The 26,327-nt window shown below is 48.4% G+C and overlaps 1 long non-coding RNA gene across 1 annotated transcript; it reads left to right on the forward strand.

Moving 5' to 3' along the window:
* The first annotated feature begins 18,193 nt into the window (after positions 1 to 18,193).
* LOC147108795 (uncharacterized) lies at positions 18,194 to 23,743 on the forward strand. The gene is made up of 3 exons (XR_015080734.1): positions 18,194 to 19,316; positions 20,184 to 20,403; positions 22,666 to 23,743. It is a non-coding gene; the product is annotated as an uncharacterized LOC147108795 (long non-coding RNA).
* The last annotated feature ends 2,584 nt before the right edge of the window (positions 23,744 to 26,327 follow it).

Genomic DNA, 26,327 nt, shown 5'->3' on the forward strand with positions numbered 1-26,327 from the left:
AAACAAAGATGAAACACTGAGACGACTGAGGAAAAGCATCTTGGATGGATGGCCCAACATGAAGCAAGACTGCTCACCTGACATGGCAGAGTACTGGAACTGCAGGGCAGAACTATCAGTGGTCGAAGACATCATCTACAAAGGAAGTAAAATAGTTATCCCAAAGAGTCTGAGAAAAGAGATGCTAAAAAGGATCCATGGAGGACATCTGGGAATCGAAAAGTGTAAGAAAAGAGCACGAGAGGTGATGTACTGGCCACGAATCAACCAAGATGTGACAAATGAGGTGTCAAACTGCACAATATGCCTGAAATATCGAGCAAGCAATCCTGTAGAACCACTAAAGCCACACCCAGCGCCAGACAGACCTTACCAGAAGGTGGGCGCTGACCTATTCGTATGTCAAGGGAAGGACTATCTTGTAGTCACAGATTATTACTCCCTGTATCCAGAGGTTTGTAGACTGTACACCACCACTGCAGATGCTGTGATAACATGTATGTGATATACCTATCAATTCATCCAATGAAAAGCGACGAGTTAAGATAGTAACTATAGGTTTTTATTGGCTAAATAACAGAGCCCACCCTCGTGGGCGATCGGGTCCAACAAGGAGGAATACCAGCCAGTCGACCACCTTTATACCTGGGCAAGCAGGCGGAGCCATGGGCGGAGTCAGCTGTGGTCAGCCCAGGTATAACAGCGTGACAAGAGGTGACCTTGTGTAGTGACACAACAGTGTAAACAGTGATAACCATAGTGTAACGATATAAACAGTGATAACCATAGTGTAACGATAGTGAATGATAAAAGTGGTTTACCACATTCACCCCTTGTTTAGATTTGAGTCCAGCGGGGTGAAGTGTACTACCAGTTCGGGTATGTCAGTCTGTCCGGAGGCCTCGTAAGTCTTTCTGACCGGCGCAGCAGCGGCGGCGGTGATGCAGTATCCGATGTTAATGCTGGTGTCTGCGTGGTCGGCGAAGGCTCGTGGGGTTCCGGCATGCCGTCTACCTGGGCTGGATTTGGGGGGGTGGGGGGTAACGGTGGTGTCTCAGGGGTGCCCGAGGGTGCAAGGTCTCGTAAGGAGACTGTGTCCTCCCGCCCGTCTGGGTATGCCACATAGGCGTACTGGGGGTTGGCGTGCAGGAGGTCCACCCTCTCGACCAGGGGGTCCATTTTATGGGCCCTCACGTGCTTTCGCAGCAAGACGGGCCCCGGAGAAGTCAGCCATGTTGGTAGCGAGGTTCCCGTAGTCGACTTCCTGGGGAAAACAAACATTCGTTCATGGGGGGTGGCGTTAATGGCCGTGCAAAGCAGTGACCGGATGGAATGCAGCGCTGCCGGGAGGACTTCCTGCCAGTGAGAGGTTGGCAGGCCCTTAGACTTTAAGGCTAAGAGAACGGCCTTCCAGACAGTCGCGTTCTCTCTTTCCACCTGGCCATTCCCTCGGGGGTTGTAGCTGGTGGTCCTGCTTGCAGCAATGCCTCTCGCTAATAGGAACTGGCGAAGTTCCTCGCTCATGAAGGATGAGCCCCGGTCGCTATGTATATAGTTCGGGAACCCGAACAAGGCGAAGAGGTCATTCAGGCATTTGATGACCGTGGTACTGGTCATGTCTGGGCAGGGGAAGGCAAAGGGGAAACGGGAGTACTCATCAATGATGTTGAGGAAGTACACATTACGGTCAGAGGACGGGAGGGGCCCCTTAAAATCGATGCTCAAGCGCTCGAAGGGGCGGGTGGCCTTGATCAGGCTTGCTCTGTCCGGCCTAAAGAAATGCGGTTTGCATTCGGCACAGGTTTGGCAGTTCCTGGTCATGGTCCTGACCTCCTCGATGGAGTAGGGCAGGTTGCGGGCCTTAATGAAGTGGTAAAGTCTGGTGACCCCGGGGTGGCAGAGGTCGTTGTGGAGGGTCTGCAGTCTATCAATTTGCGCGTTGGCGCATGTACTTCGTGATAGAGCATCTGGGGGTTCGTTCAGTTTACCCGGCTGATCATAGGTGGAGAGCTCGATTCTCCACCTCAAGATCTTGTCGTTCTTGATTTTGCCCCTCAGCTTGTTATTAAACATAAAAGCGACCGAACGCTGGTCGGTGAGGAGGGTAAATCGTTTGCCTGCCAGGTAATGCCTCCAGCGTCTTACTGCCTCCACGATCGCCTGGGCCTCCTTCTCGACCGAAGAGTGTCGGATCTCAGGGCCCTGGAGGGTCCTTGAGAAGAAGGCCACAGGTCTCCCCGCCTGGTTAAGGGTTGCTGCTAGGGCGAAGTCGGATGCATCGCTCTCCACTTGGAAAGGGATGGACTCATCCACCGCGTGCATTGTGGCCTTAGCAATGTCTCCCTTTATGAGGGAGAAGGCTGCGCACGCTTCTGCCGTCAGGGGGAAGGAGGTTGACTTCATGAGGGGTCTGGCTTTGTCCGCATAATTCGGCACCCATTGGGCATAGTAGGCGAAGAGCCCCAGGGTTCTCTTCAGCGCCTTTGGACAGGGGGGGAGGGGAAGCTCCATGAGGGGGCGCATTCTTTCGGGGTCGGGGCCGATGACTCCGTTCTCTACTACGCAGCCGAGGATGGCGAGACGCGAGGTGTTAAACACGCATTTCTCCTTATTGTAAGTGAGGGTCAGCCGTTCGGCCGTACGGAGGAATTTCTCCAGATTAACATCGTGGTCCTGCCGGTCGCGGCTGCAGATGGTGACGTTATCTAGATAAGGGAACGTGGCCTGCAGCCCGTTCTGGTCAACCATCCGGTCCATCTCCCTTTGGAAGACCGAAACCCCGTTGGTGACGCCGAAGGGAACCCTAAGGAAGTGGTAGAGGCGGCCATTCGCCTCGAAGGCGGTATACTGGCGGTCCTCTGGGCGGATAGGGAGTTGGTGATAGGCCGACTTAAGGTCGATGGTGGAGAATACCCGGTACTGTGCAATCTGATTGACCATATCAGATATGCGGGGAAGGGGGTATGCGTCCAGCTGGGTGTACCGGTTTATGGTTTGGCTGTAGTCGATGACCAGGCGGTTTTTATTGCCGGTCTTAACGACTACGACCTGGGCACGCCAGGGGCTGTTGCTCCTCTCGATGATGCCCTCCTTCAGGAGACGCTGCACCTCAGAGGTAATAAAAGCTCTGTCCCCGGCGCTGTACCGCCTGCTCTTGGTGGCGACGGGTTTACAGTCGCGGGTGAGGTTAGCGAACAGGGAGGGGGGCGGGACCTTGAGGGTGGATAGGCCGCAGGTGGTACGCGGTGGGCGGTTTAAAGGCTGCTGGTTGTCGACTGTGAGTGGAGGGAGGGGTCCACCGTATGCCAAAGTGACACTTTGAAGGTGGGATTGGAAGTCCAGCCCTAGTAGGACGGCAGCGCAGAGCTGAGGCAGGACGAGGAGTTTAAAATTTTTATACTCCGTGCCCCTAACCGACAGGGTCACAGCACAGTAGCCGCTGATGTCTGTAGAATGGGACCTCGACGCCATCGAGATCCGGTTGCACGTTGGCCGGACAGTGAGGGAGTAGTGGCTCACCGTGTCTGGATGGATGAAACTCTCCGTGCTTCCGCTGTCGAACAGGCAGGTCGTGGCGTGGCCGTTTACTTTGATGTCCATCATGGACTTGGACAGGTGATGCGGGCGAGCTTGGTCCAGTGTGACGGAGGCTAGTGTATGGCTGAGCGAGCTGCTGTAGTCTGCGGGTGAGGCGGTGGTCGGGTCTGGAGACAAGGTAGCGGTCGAGTGTGGTGGGCAAAATGGCGGCGCCCACGACGTTGAATAAAATGGCGGAGAAGATGGCCGCCCCCACAATTCACATGAGGCATTGCTGGCGTCGGTGGCCTTGATCAAAGATGGCCGCCCCCACGACTCACACGAGGGGATACTGGCATCTGTGGCCTTGATGAAAGATGGCCGCCCCCACAACTCGCATGAGGCACTGCTGGCGTCTGTGGCTCTCCCCCTGCAGGCCTTCGCGAAGTGGCCTTTCTTGTGGCAATCAGAGCAAGTCGCGTTTCTTGCAGGGCAGCGCGTCCTCGGGTGTTTCGCCTGGCCACAGAAGAAGCAGCCGGCGGCCCGATCGCGGGGCTCCGATGTCGCAGCCGGTACCGGGGGTGGCGGTCCCGATCGGTTCTGGGACGCCGACGCTGAGGTAGGTCCCAGAGGCGGCGGTGCGAGGGGTATTGCGGCCGGGGTCGGGCCGGAGTCCCAGGGTCGTGCAGCACAGTACCTGGAGTACGCCTCGAGGTCCCGATGGGCCACTTCCAGAGAGTGAGCGAGGGCTGCAGTTGTATTCAGGTCGAGGTCCTTTGATTCGAGCAGTCTTTGCCGTGAGTAGTCGGACCGAAGGCCTTTCACGAAGGCATCGCGGATATTCCCTTCAGTATTTTCTGCAGCCGTTACAGCTTTAAAGTCACAGTCCCTGCCGAGTGTTTGTAGCGCCCGTAAAAATTCATCTACAGACTCTCCTGGCTGTTGCGAGCGGGATCTTAGGAGATGTCTGGCATACATAGAGTTTACCGGGCTCCGGTACTGCTCTTTCAGCAGGTTGAGGGCGTCCTCGTATGTAGTAAGGTCCTGGATGAATGCAAATACTTTAGGGCTCACTTGGGCAGTCAGAACTCTTAGTTTGGATCCCGGAGGCACGCCGGATTCTCCCAGGTAGGATTCGAAACAGCTCAGCCAGTGTTTGAAGTCGAGGGCTGAGTTCGCTGCCTGTGGGTTTAGATCCAGGTACGGCGGTCGGAGGGCTCGCAGCCAGGCCGGCTGCTGTGGCTGTTGTAGCTGGCCGTTTGGCTGGTCGTTTTGCTGCTCCGATCCACTCATTTCAAAATTTAGCCAATAAAATTGATATACCTATCAATTCATCCAATGAAAAGCGACGAGTTAAGATAGTAACTATAGGTTTTTATTGGCTAAATAACAGAGCCCACCCTCGTGGGCGATCGGGTCCAACAAGGAGGAATACCAGCCAGTCGACCACCTTTATACCTGGGCAAGCAGGCGGAGCCATGGGCGGAGTCAGCTGTGGTCAGCCCAGGTATAACAGCGTGACAAGAGGTGACCTTGTGTAGTGACACAACAGTGTAAACAGTGATAACCATAGTGTAACGATAGTGAACGATAAAAGTGGTTTACCACAGTATGAAAGCCATATTCTCCAGACATGGCGTGGCAAGCGAGGTCTTCACAGACAACGGACCCCAGTTTTACAATGCAAGTTTCCGACACTTTGCCAAAGAGTGGGACTTTGTCCACACAACGTCAAGTCCTCACTTTCCACAGTCCAATGGACCAGTGGAAAAATCGGTCCAAACAGTGAAAAGACTGATGTACAAGGCAAAAGACAGTGGAACTGACTTCTACCAGAGCATGCTTGTATACCGCACAACGCCGCTTGAGTGTGGTATGTCACCAGCCCAACTCCTTATGGGACGTCTGCTAAGGTCAAACCTACCCATCCCGGAGAACCTCCTGAAAACAAAAGAGGGGGAGAAAGTGAGGAAGTTCAAAGAACAACAGAAAGAAAAGCAAAAGTACTACTATGACAGAGGAACACAAAACCTACCTGAACTCCACACTGGTGACCAAGTAAGGTTCAAAGACAAAACAAACATATGGACTCAGAAGGGAACTGTCCTGAGTGAAGTCCAACCAAGATCATACACCATTCAGACAGATGAGGGTGCTGTTCTGAGAAGAAATCGTCGGGATCTTCTCATGGGACCAGCCACAGCAGGTCAAAAGACTGATACTGTTGAACAACCTGATCACACAGCAGGTCAAAAGACTGATACTGTTGAACAACCTGATCACACAGCAGGCCAAAAGACTGATACTGTTGAACAACCTGATCACACAGCTGAGAAAACATCATCTGAGGCAACAACTCAGATTCAAGGACAATCAATCAGAAAATCCTCAAGACACGTGAAGCCTCCTGAGAGACTCATTGAGCAAATTTAAGGACTCTTGTTATAGAAGGAAGTAATGTTATCTTATTCTCTCTTCAAGTTCTAGTGTATTTACATATTTCATGTGAACACACAAAACAAGGTTAACTAACCTTGATAATGATAATGATAATGTAAGTTCATTAAGTGTTACAGTTAAAATGCAGAGTAATACAAAGAAAACATGTTGTTAGATAAAAGTAAAATACTTTTGTTTTAAGAAAGGGAGATGTAATGATATCAGCAAATAGTGATGGTATTTGCCTGTTTGATTATTATGCCTTACCAGCATATTTGCCTGTTTGATTATTTATGCCTTACCAGCAGAGGGCATGTGACAGAGGCAGAGTTTAGTTTTAGTTTCATTTTAGATGGATCTCTAAGATGGTGTCTCCTGTAAACCTGTTAACTTACATGAACAAGCTTTAGATTAAAAGACATTGGCCTAGAAATTCAGTAAGGCCCCGCCAGCTTTGCACCCAGGTACCACCGAAAGAGGGCTTCTGTGCCAAAAGAGGAGGCTGCGCTGATATTCAGCGCAGCGGGAATGGCGGCGGTAGCCGGTAGCTGGTAGCGCTGCGCCGGCACCGATGACGTCATCGGTGTGCGCAGTGCCCCGGTTCCGCCCCGATACCGGCCCGACCCCCATATTTAGTTGCGGCCGCCTCTTCCGTGGCGGCCGCAAACAACGTTCAGAGACCGGGTCCGTAATGCATCCTTAGTGGGGCGCTTTAAGGTGGAGGTGCGGCCGGCCGCTTTTTCGGCGGCCGCCTGCCCGCACCTCCTTCCCCGGCCTCCTCCACCACCCCCCCCCGCGGCATTGCCGGCTGGTTTCCAGGAGCCCGGCACTTCTCCGTTGTGCCGGGCTCTTTTGCCGGCACTCGCGATCGGGGCTCCGGCTGTTGCAGGCACCTCCCCCTTAAGAGAGGGAGGAAGGCCTGCAGTACCGCAGCCTGCCACTCCGCTGCGGGTGGCGCTGCGGCAACTAGCGCGCCGATATTCAGTTGCAGCGCCCCAAGCGGGGGCGGCCACACCCTGGAACAGCGCCCGTCCTCGACTTGGGGCGCTGAAACTGAATATCGGATGGGCGCGCGTTGCTCCGCGCCCAGCGGTAAATTCTGGGCGCAAGCGAGCTGGCGGGGCTATAGCTAATTTCTAGGCCATTCTCTTTCATCAATGTGTCGTCATTGAACCCACATAGAAATCAATACAGTGACCACCTCCTGAAACGTGCTATCCACGTAGCTCTCAGCCCTGTGGATGCACCGCAGTGACGCCAGCTGCTGTTCAAGCTCTGAAACCCAGAGCTTGAGCTCCTCCAGCTAACGACACCTCCTGCACACGTGGTTGTCCAGGACACGGGAAGCATCCTGGAGTCCCCACATGGCACAGGATGTGCATTCCACTGGACCGAGCTGCCCTGCCATGCCTTTATTTATATCTTCTATAAAAATTAATTTGCTTGATATTTTAAAATTAAATGAAGGTCCGATGTGACACTTTATTACTTTCAAAGACTAGGGTGAAATCTTATAGGGGCATAGGATAAATGAGTATAGCTAAAAGCAAAAACCAACCAGGGTTTACTGTTCCTTTTCCCAGGCATATCACTGAAAGCTTACTTAGACCTCAAGGTAAGTATAGACATTCTCCAAGATAATGGGGAGTTCGGACTCACTTACAAGAGTGATCTAAGATATGAGAGCCATAGGTAAAAAGGCTTTTTAAAAAAAACAACAACATAACCAGTGCACACTAGAATGCATTTACAGCAAAATATTGGAACCTGGAGCTTGACTAGTGTAGGGTAAGTATATATGTTATGACTTTTGGCCAACATAAAATTGTTTTCTTTCTTTTTAGCTAACAGAATCTATTCCACTCTAATATCCTGCAGGCCATGTAATGTAACAAATGAGTTTAAGTACTAACTACATTGTAGTAATATAACGTACTGCTTTATCAAAGGGAACAGCAATCAAACTTTTCCAATTTATAAGGCAATTCAATTAGACCATGTCATTTCTGAAAGAGTGTAGCTGAAGCATAACTAATACTAAATGAGTCGTGCTTCCTTTGCCAAACATGATTGTCATTCCTAATGTCAGATATTTGGCATAGGACTGAGAAAGTCAGAAGACTGTATCTGCAGTGTTACTGGGGAAACCACAACTTCAGTTTCACCACAAAGCTTTATTGGCAGGTCTTTTATATCCGAACAATTGGCAATTGAAGCAAGACGGTTAGGCTTGAAGAGCCATGGGGTGAAAAATTTGACTCTGTAGCGGCTGATTTCTCGGTGCTCCAGATACCGTTTTGTGCTGAAAATGGCGTCCGCACTGCGTGCCACACCAGACACCATCTTGAGGGCGGTAGGGCGAGCATTAGGAGCGTGCGCCGGAAGTATGCACTGTGCGCAGATCGTGACGTCAACCAGCATGCAATGCTGATTTGACGCCAGCGCTGCCATTTTGGTCATCAACGCTGGAGCTAACGCCCTGTGTTAACCTCGCACAGCTCAACATGCGTTCAGCATCAGCAAGGGCCCCACCCCCCCCCCCCCCCACCCACCCCACAACAGCATTATTTAAAGGGATCAGCAGGTTAGTTGCTGATTGATTTCTATTGACTCTGTGTAAGTTTGTGGAACTGTTTGAAGCTTTCTAAAGTTGTATAAAGTTGATGAGGTGACAGGGAGTGCTGATGTAAGTGGAGAAGGCCTTGCTTCTGACTTAAAGGGTCCACTTGTTCCCAGTCATGGGTGCTCTAGTTGTCGACCCCCTTGGCCTTCAGCATGACAGGGAGATCGAGCAGAAGCAGCAAAGAAGAGGACAAGCTGCTCGCAGAGGAAGGAGGAGGAGGGGGAGAGGGGCTCTCAACAGGAGGCCTTACCCACCTAGGGTCTTCTGAGAGCAATTCTCTTACAATAGCCTGAGCCAGGAGCAGTGTGTGAGGCGTCTGCGCTTTACGAAGGAGGTGCTCACAGAACTCTGCCACCTCTTGCAACCAGACCTGCAGCCTCACACCAGGGCAAGGACAGCGCGGCCAGTGGCTGTGAAGGTGACCGTGGCCCTGAATTTCTTTGCATTAGGATCCTCCCAGGCTGGAGCAGGCGACATCTGTAACATCTCCCAGTTCACCATCCACTGCTGCATAAGAGAGGTGACAGACGCTCTTTATACCAGGAGAGGGGACTTCATTGTTTTCTGTCTGATCAGGGAGAAGCAGACGGAGCCTGCACGTGGCTTTGCCAGGATAGTGGCTTTCCCCATGATGCAGGGCGCCATCGATTGTACGCACGTGGCTTAACGAGCACCGCATCTAAATGCTGAGATGTACCACAAAGGTTTCCACTCGCTGCTTGTGCAGTTGGAGAAGTTGTTTCCAGGGGCTGCAAGGTCAGTAAACCAGAAGACACAGGTTTAAGGTGATTGGCTAAAGAACCAGAGGCGACATGAGGAAACATTTTTTTACACAGCGAGTTGTTGTGATCTGGAATGTACTGCTTGAAAGGGTGATGGAAGCAGATTCAATAGTAACATTTAAAAGAGAATTAGATAAATACTTGGGGGAACAAATTTACAGGGCTATGGGGAAAGAGCAGTGGAGTGGGATTAATTGGATAGCTCCACCAAAGAGCTGGCACAGGCATGATGGGCCGAATGGCCTCCTGTGTATCATTCTATGAGTCTATGATCCTGCCACTAACAATACCAGATTAAGAAATATAGCTCCTAAAAATAAAAATCTGAAAGTCCATAGCCGGTCCGTAAGTATCTGAAAAGAAAAAAGACAGGTTGGGCATATCTATAGAGAATCAAGGTCAAATTCCTGAGGCCCTGGGGCTGCAAAACAAATGGATTCTGGAGAGAGGGTGTGTGGTCGGAATTTGGGGCAGGACCTGGTTATGCTGAGTCCAAGGCTTCTTTTGTCCATCAGATATTTAAGTGGTTTAAGTGGAGACGAGCATTGTCATTCAAATAAGGGAAATCGATCATCTGGCGTATGACAGAAGAGCAGGTTAAAATGGAAGCTGGCAAGATCCTTAATCTAGGTTGATCCTGCAGTGCAGGACTGAGGGAGAGCTGCAAGGGTGAAGGTGCCATCTTTCGAATGAGATGTTAAACTGAAGCCCCATCTTCCTGCTCAGGTGGGTGTAAAAGATCCCATAGCATTAGTTGCTCAGGTGGGTGTAAAAGATCCCACAGCATTATTTGCTCAGGTGGGTGCAAAAGATCCCATAGCATTAGTTGCTCAGGTGGGTGTAAAAGATCCCATAGCATTAGTTGCTCAGGTGGGTGTAAAAGATCCCACAGCATTAGTTGCTCAGGTGGGTGTAAAAGATCCCATAGCATTAGTTGCTCAGGTGGGTGTAAAAGATCCCACAGCATTAGTTGCTCAGGTGGGTGTAAAAGATCCCATAGCATTAGTTGCTCAGGTGGGTGTAAAAGATCCCATAGCATTATTTGAAGAAGAGCAGAAGAGTTCTCCCGGCCAACATTTATTCTTCAGCCAACATCACACAAACAGATTACGCGATCATTTATTTTGTTGCGGTTTGTGGGACCTTGCTGTGTGCAAATTGATTGCATAACAATAGTGCATACACTTTAAAAAGTAATTAACTGGCTGTGAAGAGCTTTGTGACATCTTGAGGATGTGTAAGATGCAATATAAATTCAAGTTGTTCCTTTCAATAACTGCTAGCAACCCAACTTTATTATTTATTGAATAAACTCTATTTACATTTTCATACAATACAACAGTGACTACACTTTCAAAGTACTTAATTGGCTGTAACGAGCTCTGGGACATCCTGCGGTTATGAAAGCGCTTCATAAATGCAAGTTTTTTTTACAAACTATGTTATTGAAGAATTATAATCTGTTGTAGTGAAAAACAGTAATGCTGATATTAACTGTTGCATTTTTTCCAGGTTCAGAACCATGTTGTATTGTCAATATGACCATATTGATCCGGGAAGGTGCCGAACACCTCGAGTCTCTTCGCCGGGAGCAAGCGGAAGCCAAGCGCAAGGAGCGCAAGGAGCGTACGTCAACCCAAGCACCCCACCCACCCGCCCCTTCAACCACCATCTGCCCCACCTGTGACAGAGACTGTAGGTCCCGCATTGGACTCATCAGTCACCTGCAAACTCATTTTTAATGTGGAAGCAAGTCATCCTCGGTTCCGAGGGACTGCCGAAGAAGAAAAAGAAGATTCATTTGCAAATATGTAGTGTTTACCCACGCAGACCGACATATATTCATGTACAGTCTTACTTTAAGTCTTTGGAATGCATAACTGCACACTTTGTGGTAATGTTAAATGAAGCTCTTAAGTTTCTTTGGATGGTGGCCCAGCCGACTAGGAGTTTGAATGGAGCACCTGTACATGCTTTGTTCACATTTTAGACGTGGTTTAATGAAACAGAGGCCCATCTAATCTGAGCAATAGGTTAGAACAAAGTTAAATGGCTGCAACTTCAAAGGAGTCAGCAGCTGGGGAGCCAGGCAGTAAGACAGGGTCAAAACTGGTCAGCGCAGGATTTGAGCCTCAGTTGTTTCCAGTTGGGTCCTACTCACAGGTCTGTTGTCCGCTTCGCCAGAGTAAACCTATCTATGTAGGCTTGGCTAAAATGGATTATGTTGAGGGATAGGTATGTGTGTCATTCATGCAACATAGCATGAAAGAATTCCCATACCAATAGTACTAGCTGTAGTTCAATAGGACAGAGAGGGATTACAGTTCTACTGATGTGCCATTTTCATGAAATAATTTTGGCACAGCGAGGCTGTGTGTTATTGCAGTGTGCTAGAGTGATAAGATGTAGAATTGTATTCACAGTTCCACTCTCAGGACATTCATGGTGTCAAGTGTAGTCAACAGAGATTAGACAGTTCCCTACAGGAGAGAGATTCAGAAGGTATATTACATGGGACAGTCTTATACCACTCCTACTGACTGGTTATAGAGCAGGTTCCGGAGGGCTTTAGTTTCCTGGATCACTGGGTCTGCTTCTGGGAAAGGTGGGACTTGTACAAGTCGGACGGTTTACACCTGAACCAGAGGGGGACCAATATCCTTGCGGGGTGGTTTGCTAGCACTGTTGGGGGGGGTTTAAATTAACTTGGCAGGGGGATGGGATACAGAGTGGAGCTATAGTAGGGGGTGAATTACAGCCAAATATGGAGGAAAAAACAAGTCAGCTGGGAAGGCAGAGCAAATATGTGAAGGCAAAAGGGAATATGGCAAGGCTGGAAGGCAGTTATTTTAATGCAAGGAGTCTTGCAAATAAGGTGGATGAACTGAAGTTGTTGTTGAACACATGGGAGTACGATATTGTTGCTATCACGGAGACATGGTTGAGGGAGGGTCAGGACTGGCAGCTCAATATTCCGGGGTATAGAATCTTCAGGCGAGACAGAGGGGGGTGTAAAAGGGGAGGGGGTATTGCAATATTAATTAAGGAGTCAATTACTGCTGTAAGGAGGGATGATATATTAGCGGGTTCCTCTAATGAGGCCATATGGGTAGAACTTAAAACAAAAAGGGGGCAAGCACTTTGCTGGGAGTGTACTATAGGCCCCCAAACAGTCAGGGGGAGATAGAGGAACAGATATGTAGGCAAATGTCAGAGAAGTGCGAAAATAATAGGGTAATAATAGTGGGGGATTTCAACTTCCCCAATATTAATTGGGATAGTCAGAGTGTGAAAGGCTTAGAGGGTGCAGAATTCTTAAAGTGCATCTAGGAGAGCTTTTTGAGCCAGCGTGTAGAAAGTCCTACAAGAGAGGGGGCGGTACTGGACCTAATTCTAGGGAGTGTAGCCGGGCAAGTGGTGGAAGTGTCAGTAGGAGAGCATTTTGGCGACAGTGACCATAATTCGGTGAGATTTAAGGTGGTCATGGAAAAAGACAAAGACGGCCCGGAAATAAGGGTTCTAAATTGGGGGAAGGCCGATTTTAATATGATAAGGCAGGAGCTGGCCAAAGTGGACTGGGAGCAGCTACTTATAGGAAAATCCACATCAAAGCAGTGGGAGACTTTCAGAAGGGAAATAGAGAGAGTACAACGCCAACATGTTCCCGTAAAGGTCAAGGGTGGTACCAACAAGCAAAGGGAACCTTGGATGACAAGGGATATACAAAAATGCATTAGGGAAAAAAGGGGGGCTTTTGGCAGTTACAAAAGACTAAAGACGGAGGAAGCCCTAGAGGAGTATAAAAAGTGCAGGGGCATACTTAAAAAAGAAATTAGGAGAGCGAGGAGGGGCCATGAAATAACACTGGCGAGCAAAATAAAGGAAAATCCTAAGATGTTTTATAAGTATATTAAGGGCAAGAGGATAACCAGGGAAAGGGTAGGGCCCATTAGGGACCAAAGTGGCAATCTGTGTGTAGAGCCAGATGATGTAGGCGGGGTTTTAAATGAATTTTTTGCATCTGTGTTCACTATGGAGGAAGACGATGTAGACATAGAAATCGGGCAAGGGGACTGTGATATACTTGAACATATTAGCATCGAGAGGGAGGAGGTACTAGCGGTTTTAGCAGGCCAAAAAGTGGATAAATCCCCAGGCCCGGACGAGATGTATCCCAGGCTGCTGTGTGAGGCAAAGGAGGAGATTGCAGGGGCTCTGACACAAATTTTCAGAACCTCTCTGGCCACAGGGGATGTACCAGAGGACTGGAGAACAGCTAACGTAGTACCATTATTCAAGAAGGGTAGCAGGGATAAACCAGGGAATTACAGGCCAGTGAGCCTAACATCTGTGGTAGGGAAATTATTGGAAAAAATTCTGAGGGACAAAATTAGTCTCCACTTGGAGAGGCAAGGATTAATCGGGGATAGTCAGCATGGCTTTGTCAAGGGTAAATCATGTCTGACCAATCTGATTGAATTTTTCGAGGGGGTGACTAGGTGTGTGGATGAGGGAAATGCTGTGGATGTGGTATACATGGACTTCAGTAAGGCTTTTGACAAAGTCCCGCATAGGAGACTGGTCAAGAAGGTAAGAGCCCATGGGATCCAGGGTGCCTTGGCACGTTGGATCCTAAACTGGCTGAGTGGCAGGAGGCAGAGGGTGATGGTCGAAGGTTGCTTTTGTGACTGGAAGCCTGTATCCAGTGGGGTACCTCAGGGATCGGTGCTGGGTCCCTTGTTGTTTGTGATCTACATAAATGATTTGGATGAGAATGTAAAAGGTATGATCAGTAAGTTCGCAGATGACACGAAAATTGGTGGGGTGGTAAATTGCGAGGAGGAAAGCCTCAGGCTACAGGACGATATAAACGGGTTGGCCAGATGGGCGGAAAAGTGGCAAATGGAATTTAACCCTGAAAAGTGCGAGGTGATGCATTTTGGATGGACAAATAAGGCAAGGGAATACACAATGAGTGGTAGGGCCCTAGGAAGCACAGAGGGTCAGAGGGACCTTGGTGTACATGTACATAGATCCCTGAAGGCAGCGGATCAGGTAGATAAGGTGGTTAAAAAGGCATATGGGATACTTGCCTTCATTAGCCGAGCATAGAATATAAGAGCAGGGAGGTTATGATGGAGCTGTACAAAATGCTGGTAAGGCCACAGCTGGAGTACTGTGTGCAGTTCTGGTCGCCTCACTATAGGAAGGATGTGATTGCTTTGGAGAGGGTGCAGAGAAGATTCACCAGGGTGTTACCTGGGATGGAGCGCCTCAGCTATGAAGAAAGACTAAACAGGCTGGGGTTGTTTTCCTTGGAGCAAAGAAGGCTGAGGGGGGACCTGATTGAGGTGTACAAAATGATGAGGGGCATAGATAGGGTAGATAAAGAGGAACTTTTCCCCTTAGTAGGGGGGTCAATAACAAGGGGGCATAGATTCAAGGTAAGGGGCAGGAGGTTTAGAGGGGATTTGAGGAGGAACTTTTTCACCCAGAGGGTGGTTGGAGTCTGGAACTCACTGCCTGAAAGGGTGGTAGAGGCAGGAACCCTCACAACATTCAAGAAGCATTTGGATGAGCACTTGAAATGCCATTGCATACAAGGCTATGGACCAAATGCTGGAAAATGGGATTAGATTAGACAGGGCTTGATGGACGGCGCAGACACGGTGGGCCGAAGGGCCTCTTTCTGTGCTGTATAACTCTATGACTATGACTCTATGACTATGACTAATAGCATAGTGGTTATTTTACTGGACTAGTAATCCAAGCTGGCACTGTTGTTGTTTGGCGAACTGACCTCTACCTTGCTGAGGCTGAACGCCAACTCTCTGACACCTCCTCCTACCTTCCCCTGGACTATGACCCCACTACCGAACATCAAGCCATTGTTTCCAAGACTGCCACTGACCTCATCTCTTCTGGAGATTGTCCCTCCATGGCCGCCAACCTCATAGTCCCCCAACCCCGCACAGCCCGCTTCTACCTCCTTCCCAAGATCCACAAACAGGACTGCCCTGGTAGACACATTGTTTCAGCCTGTTCTTGCCCCACGGAACTGATTTCTTCCTATCACAACTCTAATTTTCCTTCCCTTGTCCAGTCTCTTCCCACCTACATCCACGATTCTTACGACACCCTCTGCCACTTTAACAGTTTCCAGTTTCATGGCCCCATTCGTCTCCTTTTCACTATGGACGTCCAATCCCTCTACACCTCCATCCCCCACCAGGATGGCCTGAGGGCGCTCCGCTTCTTCTTTGAACAGAGGCTCAACCTGTCCCCATCCACCACCACCCTCCTCTGCCTGGCTGAACTTGTTCTCACATTGAACAACTTCTCCTTCGACTCCATTCACTTCCTCCAAATTAAAGCTATTGCGATGGGAACCTGCATGGGTCCAAGCTATGCCTGCCTTTTTGTGGGATATATGAAACATTCTTTGTTCCAGTCCTACTCAGGTCCCCTCCCTCAGTCCTACACCTACCCTTTTCCCAGTACATTGATGATTGTATCGGTGCCGCTTTCTGCTCTCACCATGAACTAGAACATTTCATTCACTTTGCTCCCAATTTCCACCCTTCCCTTAACTTCACATGGTCCATCTCCGACTCTTCCCTTCCCTTCCTCGACTTCTCTGTCTCCATTTCTGGGGATAGGCTATCGACAAACATCCACTATAAGCACACTGACTCCCACAGCTACCTGGACTACACTTCCTCGCACCCCGCTTCCTGTAAGGATTCTATTCCATTCTTCCAATTTCTCCATCTCCATCGCATCTGTTCTGACGATGCCAACTTCCATACTAGTGCTTCCAATATGTCTTCCTTTTTCCTCAACTGAGGATTCCCCTCTACCGTGGTTGACACGGCCCTTGACCGTGTCCGTTCCATTTCCCGCACTTCTGCTCTCACCCCTGCCCCTCCCCCCCAGAACCATGTTAGGGTTCCCCTTGTCCTCACCTTTCACCCCACCAGCCTCCACATTCAACAGATCATCCTCCGCCATTTCCGCCACATCCAGCATGACCCCACCACCAAACCCATCTTCCCCTCGCCTCCCCTTTCAGCATTCCAAAGGGACCGTTCCCTCCGTGACACCCTGGTCCACTCCTCAAGTCACCCCCAACACCCCTTCCCCTTCCCACGGCACATTCCCGTGCAAGCGCAGGAGATGCAACACCTGCCCATATACCTCCTCCATCCCACTGTCCAGGCCTTACAGGCGAAACAGCGATTTACTTGTACATCTTGCAATTTAGAATACTGTATTCGCTGCTCACGATGTGGTCACCTCTACATTGGGGCGAACAAATGCAGATTGGGTGACCGCTTTGCGGAACACCTCCGTTCAGTCCGTAAGTGTGACCCCGAGCTTCTGCTCACCTGTCACTTTAATTCTCCGCTCCACTCCCCCTCTGACCTCTCTGTCCTTGGCCTCTTGCATTGTTCCAACAAAGCTCAACGTAAGCTCGAGGAACAGCACCTCATCTTTCGATTAGGCACTTTAGAGCCTTCTGGACTCAACATCAAGTTCAACAATTTCAAACCACAACCTCTGCCCCTATTTTTTCACATGGCAGCTGTTGGTGATTCTGCCATTCCCATTTACACCTCTTCTAGAGTCATTTTATTTCTTTACTTGTTCCATTACCATCTCCTTTTGCTTTTTCCAATCATACTTTTTGTCATTTAATCACAACTGCCTTCCACCCATCACAGACCTTTCCTTTTGTTCTTTCCTCCCCTCCCCGCTTTCCCTGCCACTTGCTTAAAATCTGTTACATCTCTAACTTTTTCCAGTTCTGATGAAAGGTCATTGACCTGAAACATTAACTCTGTTTCTCTGTCCACAGATGCTGCCTGACCTGCTGAGTATTTCCAGCATTTTCTGTTTTTATTTCAGATTTCCAGCATCCGCAGTATTTTGCTTTTGTATCAGTGATCCAGCAGGACGGGACTAATAACCCGGAGACATGAGTTCAAATCCCACCAGGGCAGCTGGGGAATTTAAATTCAGTTAATTAAATAAATCTGGAATAAAAAGCTAGTATCAGTAATGGTGACCATGAAACTATCGGATTGTCATAATAACCCACCTGGTTCACTAATGTCCTTTAGGGAAGGAAATCTACTGTCCTTACCCGGTCTGGCCTATATGTGACTCCAGACCCACAGCAATGTGATTGACTCTTAACTGCCCCCTGAAATGGCCTAGCAAGCCATTCAGTTGTATTCAAGAAAGAAGAAAGACTTGCATTTATATAGCGCCTTTCACGACCACCGGACATCTCAAAGCGCTTTACAGCCAATGAAGTACTTTTGAAGTGTAGTCACTGTTGTGATGTAGGAAACGCGGCGGCCAATTTGCGCACAGCAAGCTCACACAAACAGCAATGTGTTAATGACCGGATAATCTGTTTTAGTGATGTTGATTGAGGGATTAATATTGGCCAGGACACCGGGGATAACTCCCCTGCTCTTCTTTGAAATAGTGCCATGGGATCTTTTACGTCCACCTGAGTGGGCAGACGGGGCCTCGGTTTAACATCTCATCTGAAAGACAGCACCTCCGACAGTGCAGCACTCCCTCAGCACTGCACTGGAATGTCAGCCTCGATTATTGTGCTCAAGGCTCTGGAGTGGGACTACGAACCCACAACCTCCTGACTCAGAGGCGAGGGAGTTACCCACTGAGCCACAGCTGACACTGCTCGCCACCACCTTCTCGAGGGCAATTAGGGATGGGCAATAAATGCTGGCCTTGCCAGCGACCTCCACATCCCGTGAATGAATTTAAAAAAAAAATGTATTTCTTAGAAGAGAAGAGGGGTGATTCCACAATCCTATATTCCCAGCAGGGAGCCATGCTCACAGGAACTGCAGGTCGGAGAGCTGGGGTTACAATTGTAGCCCTATCTACAATCCGTGCCCTCTGTAAGCATGCTTCCCCACTTGGAGCATGGTATCCCGCAATCACCACCTAAGGTGGCGATCGAAACAATAGCTTTCGAAACAATTTAAAGCAATGTAAAACAGAATAAAAACATTTACACAGACAACAATATGCTCGCAGTCATTCTGGGAGTAATGTTAACCTAACTTAGGGGGTGAGAAACCCATGGGATTGGGTGGATCATGTATTTTACACCCCGCCCAATATTACTCTCCATTGACTGGGTGTAAAATCAGCGTTGCAACCGATCTCGTCAGTTTCCCGACGGGTGGGTTAAGTTAAAATTGCACCCCCCGCCCCATGGGGGCAATCTTAACCCTGGCAGAAATTGGGCCGGTGTGTAGGTGAAATCAGCCAAGTTACTTCCCCACTGGAGCTGCCAGAAGTTGACAGGTTCCAATTTTCACCTGCCATCCTGAGCAGGCACCAAAGACAGCCGCCCAAAGCCAGCGAGGTCCTTTTTAACACAGGCATGTCAGATCCCGATGAAGTCATCGTGAGCCTCCTGTAATTTTTACTTGGCGGTTTGAGCGGGAAGTGGCAGTGAGTTTCCCACCAGGCCAACCCAGGGGCGAAGAGGATCGTGGCCAGAGGAGGTCCAAAAAAAGTGAAATTTCTCAAATGTTTCTTTTACTTTCCTTGTGGAGCCAGGAGCACGAGTGTTCATCTGGGCACCACACGGAAAGCTTAAGCTTCCCCTGCTGTAAACGTGATACCCCCCCTCCCGATCGCAGAACCCCCGCGGGACGGCCAGGCTGCCGATCCCACCACTTACCTGCTGTCAGCGCGCGAGCTCGGGGCCACGTGATTTTCCCCGCCGCACCCCGCCCAGAATATATGAGAAGCCGGTTGGCAGGATTGAAATGAAGCTCAGCCGTTAAAATTGGCGGGGTCTCATTCTGCCGCGGTTGGGCGGGAGATTAACTCGCCAGGATTCCACTGGCAGTTAAAATCCAGGCCGTGGTTCTTTAAGCACAAGCCACCATCTTAACCAACAGGTAATTCTTCATATGTGATCCTTACTAATGGGGTTTGGCAGGCTATTGGACTATCGGGAGTATCATGGTCACTCAATCCTGTCTTCACTTGACGTCCACACATGATCACTTTCTGCTGGGGTCATTGAAAATGAATGATTTTTTCCCCCTTCACTAGCCTGGGCCCTGAGGCTAATCAGTAATCTGAGCCTTGAAATTACTGTGTGCAAATCAAATGCATTAATTTTAATGCAGTTGTTAATCCAAATTGTTGGGTAATGGTGCTGGATTGGGTTTTTGTCCTTTGGCGGACTTTGGTTTGGAATGCTATTGTTGGTTTATCTTCCCTTTCCTCCTGCCACGAATAATTCACTCAGCTCTTCACAGTGGATTCTACCGGGTGCCACTTCACATAATGGTCCAAATGTGCCTTCACCTAATTGTGCTGCCTTGTGAATGTTTACAGTCACTCTAAGTGGTTGCGGCAGTGAATTTGCAGTATCCCATGATGCAGTAGTCTTTGTAATCCTAAACATCAAAGACTTTACACATGTCACAGTGTATTGACAAAAAAAACCAAGCAAATCATTGACATTCGTAAAATGGTGTAACACTGCACCCAAATCATCTGATCATTCCTCATATAATGATGACAGGTCCCGTTCACATTGTTGCTAAAACCCACACCACTCCACGCTATATTATAGTTTAGGTTTCACGGCATAAAGCTTGACTGTAACCATGAATTTCTGCAGACACAATTCACTTGAACTGCTTCAAGTGAAGACATGCCTCTGACTATAGGGCGAACACTGAGTTCAACGCTCTTGGTCTCGCTTGCACTTCTCTTCTTGTTTCATTGTATTGTCTCCCCTTTTCCACTTTTAGATTCCTCCCATTTCTTTGCACCATTCCTTGGCCATGAGGGAAGCAGACAGCTCAGAGGTCGCTGTCCTGCCGACATTACTCTTAAACAGCCACAACCAGATGTACAAGAGCATTTCTCGTCAACTCACTCTTCCCTCCCCGTGTGACTAAGCATAGCTGCTGTTCGGTGTCTCCTTCCTGGCAATAAAAGCTCTGATTGCAAACTCACTGTGTGGGAGAGGTTAGTTGCGAACTTGTGTCCTACAACATGGTATATTGAGCACCAACATGCTGTGTACCCTTGTCTATTTTGTATTGTTATGTTCCTTTTTTAAAATGTTTCATTCTTTGGTTACATTATAGTTTTGCAGCTGATAAAATTACTGGTAGTAGATCAGAAATACAAAAGTTTCTGTTCATTACATAGAGAAAATAATGGGCACTTGGGAAATCAGAAAGCTGTAATCTAATCAATGCGCAGATGATGTTGTCTCCATACTGCAGTTGGAATAGAGCCTTGAAACTACTCCCTGATTATCAGTTGTTTTTCTTTTATTTTTTCAATCATTTAATTTCCCTCCACCCATTCCCCCCCCTTTCTTTTCCAACCATCTGAAGCTGATGTCTCATATTGGGGTTTGGTTCCATAGATGGTAATGGTTTTCTGATACCATACCCAAGCGGGCATTCTTTACATGTAAGCTTGGACAGTGATTGTTGGCAGGATTTCCGCGCATGGAGGCAATCATAGCCAAGCTCAATCCTGTCATTATCTGGTGTCAATGTACATGCATGTATTTCTAGCAGCTATCACTAGATAATTATTGAGAAAGGCAACCCTGGCTGATTCACCCTGATTCCCGCCACCACCACCCCCGCCCGCCACGTATTGGGATAATGAGGCAAATCTTGGTAACACCACTATCTTCCGACTGAGATCAACTACCTCAGCACAAACTGAAGATTAAAAGTGGGATCTTCCCACAGTTTGTGACTTAGAGTCAAGGTGCATCTAGCAACTGAACCGTTGAGGAAAAACTCTATCTGTTATCTCTTGTGACTTAAGTTATTTCAATTATTTGTGGGCTTTTCATTCTATTTTTAGTTCTGCATCTTTCTGCTAGTGAGATTTAATAGCCTCCATTATTTCTTCAGTCTCTGATGATGTTCCCATGACTGTAGAAATGCTTATGACATTTAAAGAATATTAATCAGATCTTACTTCCTGCGGATAATCAAGATTTATCATTGACTGTATATAACATATATGAAATTTATTGATTTCTTTAAGTAGTGGATGTAATATTATGTGCCATTCATGCCAGGATAGGTTCAGGTGATGGAGGTAGCTGACAATTATTTGGTGAACTTATTGTTACTTGTACGGAATAGACTGTGGTTTGTATTGAAACAGCTCTGCCCAATGACATTTACTCACATTTCATGTGTACAAGACAACAATCGCTGCGCTTGCACTAATTTCTAACAACGATCAAGTGCGATGGTGATTTCCAATTTTAGTTCTTCATTTCTTATATAGAAATGTTTATATGCGTAAAACATTCCAAGATTTTCTGTGTACTTGTAGTGGGAGGGACATAGGAACAGCCATTACCTGAGTTAGAGGTCATTAAAGATTGAAAAATGCAAAGTTTCCTGAATTGTGCGATTAGTATATCTAGGGGCAGAATTCAAGTCTCTGGTTCTATTTCTGTCTGCATGATCTAATCCGCTTTATCATTATAGAGCTTTTAATGTCAGCTGTGGCTCAGCTGGTAGCACACTCGCCTCTGAGTCAGAAGGTTGTGGGTTCATAGTCCCACTCCAGGGACTTGAGCACATAAAGCTAGGCTGACACGCCAGTGCGGTGCTGAGGGAGTGCTGCACTGTTGGAGGTGCCAACTTTTGGATGAGACATTACAACAGCAACTTGTATTTATATAGCGCCTTTAATGTAGTAAAATGTCCTAAGGCGCTGCACAGGAGTATTATAAGACAAAAAATTTGACAAAAAAGTTAAAAGTCTGCTCTCTCAGGTGGACGTAAAAGATTCCATGGCACTATTTCGAAGAAGAGTAGGGGAGTTATCCCTGGTGTCCTGGCCAATATTTATCCCTCAATCAACATCACTAAAACAGTTTAACTGGTCATTATCACATTGCTGTTTGTGGGAGCTGTGCACAAATTGGCAGCCGCGTTTCCCACATTACACTACACTCCAAAAAGTACTTCATTGACTGTAAAGTGCTTTGAGATGTCTGGTGGTCGTGAAAGGCGCTATATAAATGTAAGTCTTTCTTTTTCTTTTAGTACAACTGTGTTTAAAATTAACCTACAGATAATTTAATTGCTTCCACACCCAAGATGGATACTTTTGATAAAATAATCAAAGATGGAGGTGGTGCTGTAGCGCAGTATGTTGGAACAACAGTGCATTATGGGATAAGGATGGGATATGGATCCAAAACTGAGGTCTCAGAGTTTTCCTGTTCAACTTTTTCAGATGGCGGCCAGGCACTTCCTGTGGAAGTAGAGGAACTTCAAGGGAGAATTACACCCAGGCCACTCTATCACCTCTCTTGCTGGCAAGTTCATGTGAGATGCCTGGGTGCTTAACCTGCAATTAAAATAAACATACAACTGAAGATGGGTGACCTCAATGACACAGATAGATAAGGAGAACTTACTTCTGTTTCCATGTGACCTCTTCCGACTTATCCTAGGGGTATCTTAGGTCACAAACTACAACACCTGCCATACATAAAATCCAAACTGCCGGACATGATGAGAAATACATTTTGCCGCTCGCCCCTCATTTTTTGCAAAGAAAGCAGACTCACTGCTATCGGCAGGTAATGGAAGAACAACTGGTGCTTGTTTTATATTGCACAATAGAGGCTGTTGCTCTCTGATATCATAAAGTAGAGATTATTGTATAAAACAATTAACTTTTTAGAGACCCTAGACCCATCCAAATCTGCCTTTGGAACTGAGAATAGTTATGCAAATGGGTGGCCCACAAAAATTGAGCGGTATTAGGACATTACCAGAATGGCAAGAAACCAGTACATCAAGATTTGCCTCATGGAAGCTATGTAAGAAAACTGAAATAAAGTGAAGGAATCACCATGTGTAAGGGATAATGGATAAATAATGCAGAGGTTCAGGAATGTTCTAAACAGAGGACTCGTAGGTAACCTCGTCAGGCACGAGTGAGGTCACTACAGACGGCAGTTAAATGAAGTAAGACGTAAACTAATCAAGGAGATGAGACAGGATGTAGAATAGGGTAAACTAATCATCAGGATGCAGGGACAGTAACAAATGTGTAACCAAAGAGATGGGACAGATTATAGGATAGTATAAGCCAGGAGGAAAAATCCCAGATAGGAAGCGAGGACCTAGGAGCAACACTCGACAGCAGGGACCTGGGGACAGAAACCCTACGTAGAGGTTTGGACAGAGATTGATCACCTCGGACAAAATCAGGGTAATATCAATATAAGTTGTGAGTCTTATATTTTGGAATTGTACTTTAAATAATGAACGGTGTTTGTTAAGCATTTATTAAAGATAAACCTTTGTACACGAAATCTGTTGCCTGTGTGTTTGTTCAGACCAAACTTACATTTGAACCCTAAAGGGAAATTGCGAACCTATTTGTTCGATCTTTCGAACATCTAGCGAAATCTGAGCAACACCTCATGTTGTCCCTCAGGTTGTAGAAGTAACTTCAGGTGTGCTGTAGTATTGGGCTGAGCCACACCTGAACATTAAGTTAACTGAAACCACCCTTACAGGTCCCAAGGCTCAATCCCCCAGTGGCTCAATCCCAAGCCATCTGTTGCATTTACCTCCCGAGCCACTGGGGGCACTAATTCATTCATCTTTCAAAATGTTAATCTATGTACAGGAAACTCTTTATTATCCAGCACCGACGGGACCGGCGTGGTGCCGATTTATCAAAAAGTCCGGATTACAGAGAAGTATAGTAAAAGGTACGAGAGCTCCGTACACAGCAACAAATCCAGGCTTCCCTGTTGCTTAGCAACAGGCGCAGGAACCCCGGCCACAGACCAAGCGTCCCTGTTGCTTAGCAACAAGTGCAGGAACCCCAGTTACACAGCTACAGATCCAGGAACGGCCACTAATATGAAGTAAAACTTACCTGAACCTACTCCTGAATTTTGCCGGTTAACAGAGATTTCCGGTTATTTTAGGTGCCGGTAAATCGAGAGTTTCCTGTAATATAAGTGAATGCAATATGAATTCCAAAAACACATATATTATGGCCTAGAAATTGGGTATAGCCCCGCTTGAGGCGTTAGAACTGGCGATGCGCAAAGTTTATAGCCAGACGAAACTTATCGCCGCCTGGCGCGATATTGGGTTGCATCGCCCCCAAAGGGGATTGAGGCGCTAAATCAGCCGTTGCACGGTGCTCTTAAGGCGCAAAAGGTCAGGCGCTACTCAATATCGACGCGGACGGGCGCAGCGCAGGTGGACTCAATTACGGGAAAGCACGAGACCTACAGGCGCCGGCCGGCTCTTAAAGGGGCGGGTCAGTCAGACTGAGCTTAAACACCCAACGCCCTGTAGGCCTCAGATTCGGCGCTCGCCCTTGTCTGGCGTTAGAAACTTGTGCATTATGGAGAAGGTTAGGCAGAGAGCAGAGCACTTCAGCACTGAGGCTCTGGACCACTTGGTGGCTGCAGTTGAACACCGTCGAGAGGTCCTGTATCCGGATAATGGCAAGAGGCCAAATCAGAAGGCTTATCGACGATCTTGGAGGGAGGTTGCTGTGAGGGTGAATTCCAGCAGCATGGCGACCAGGACCCCTGTTCAGTGCAGGAAGAAATTCAACGACCTCACACGGATCGTTAGGGTGAGTGATGGTTTACCAAACTTGTGCTTCCCTCCATCTGCAGCTGACTTCGGGCACCCTGCTGCAATGATGCGCCAATGGCCATCTGTCAGTATGCACCCATGGCCCTTTCTGGCCACACACATGGACAGATGTCTCAAGGCCTCATGTAAGGGCTCTTGCACCATGGGGGCATGCGATGAGGTCTCAAGGCCTCATGTAACAGAACCTCCCCTTCTTTCCCCTGCAGTCCAAGATGGCACAGATTAGAAAGGAGCAGCGTCGAACCGGTGGTGGACCTGCACAAGTGGTCACTCTGACGGATCTGGAGGAGAGAGTGCACCAGATACTTGGAGGACGTCTGTCTGGTCCAGTGACCACTGCATCTGCCGACCCCATTACCGACTGCGAGGGTAAGACTCTCACCTTTTCCACCTGTTGCCTTCCACTTGGTCCCCCCGCCAGCATGCATCCTCAGTGTGCAGCCATGTCAGAGCCTTGCCGCAATCTGGCATGCCTTTCAGCAAACCTGTCCTTTTGCTAAAGCCACTCTTCCACCTCCCACTTTCAGATGAAGCAGCACCAACTCGGGCTCAACGCGCTGAAGCTGCCAGTGCCAGTGCCACCGGAGGCGAGGACCAGGAGGAATCCGGACCAGCCGTTGCAGAATCCGGGGAGCGGAGACGTCTGCAGACTGGGGATAGTAGTCCCCTGGAGGGGAGGGGGGGTGGCTCTGAGGATGAACCAGTTGCCGGACCAAGCGGCATGGAGCAACGCAGGGGGGATAGGCAAGTTCGGCCACCGTCTCCCCGCAGGGCATGGCAGGTCGTCATGACTGCAGCACAGAGTGCAGATGAGGTCCGTCGCCCTCCAAACAAGCTCCCATTCCGATGCCAGTTGGGCACGGTGGCATAGTGGTTAGCACTGTTGCCTCACAGCGCCAGGGACCCGGGTTCAAATCTGGCCTGGGGCGACTGTCTGTGTGGAGTTTGCACATTCTCCCCGTGTTTGCGTGGGTTTCCTCCGGGTGCTCCGGTTTCCTCCCACAGTCCAAAGATGTGCGGGTTAGGTTGATTTGGCTATGATAAATTGACCCTTAGTGTTAGGGGATTAAATACGTGGGGTTACGGGGATAGGGTGGGATATGTGTCGGTGCAGGCTCGATGGGCCGAAATGGCCTCTATCTGCACTGTGGGGATTCTGTGATTCTGTGATTCTGTGAAAAGGCTTTTAGGTGTAGTGGTGCAAGTGCTTCGGACAGGGTTGAAGGTACCAAGTACTGTAAAGCTCAAATCCCAGCA

This window comes from Somniosus microcephalus, chromosome 13, assembly GCF_052327205.1.
Source record: "Somniosus microcephalus isolate GS21.2 chromosome 13, FLI_Smic_1.0, whole genome shotgun sequence".
In the NCBI taxonomy this organism is placed as follows: Eukaryota; Metazoa; Chordata; class Chondrichthyes; order Squaliformes; family Somniosidae; genus Somniosus; species Somniosus microcephalus.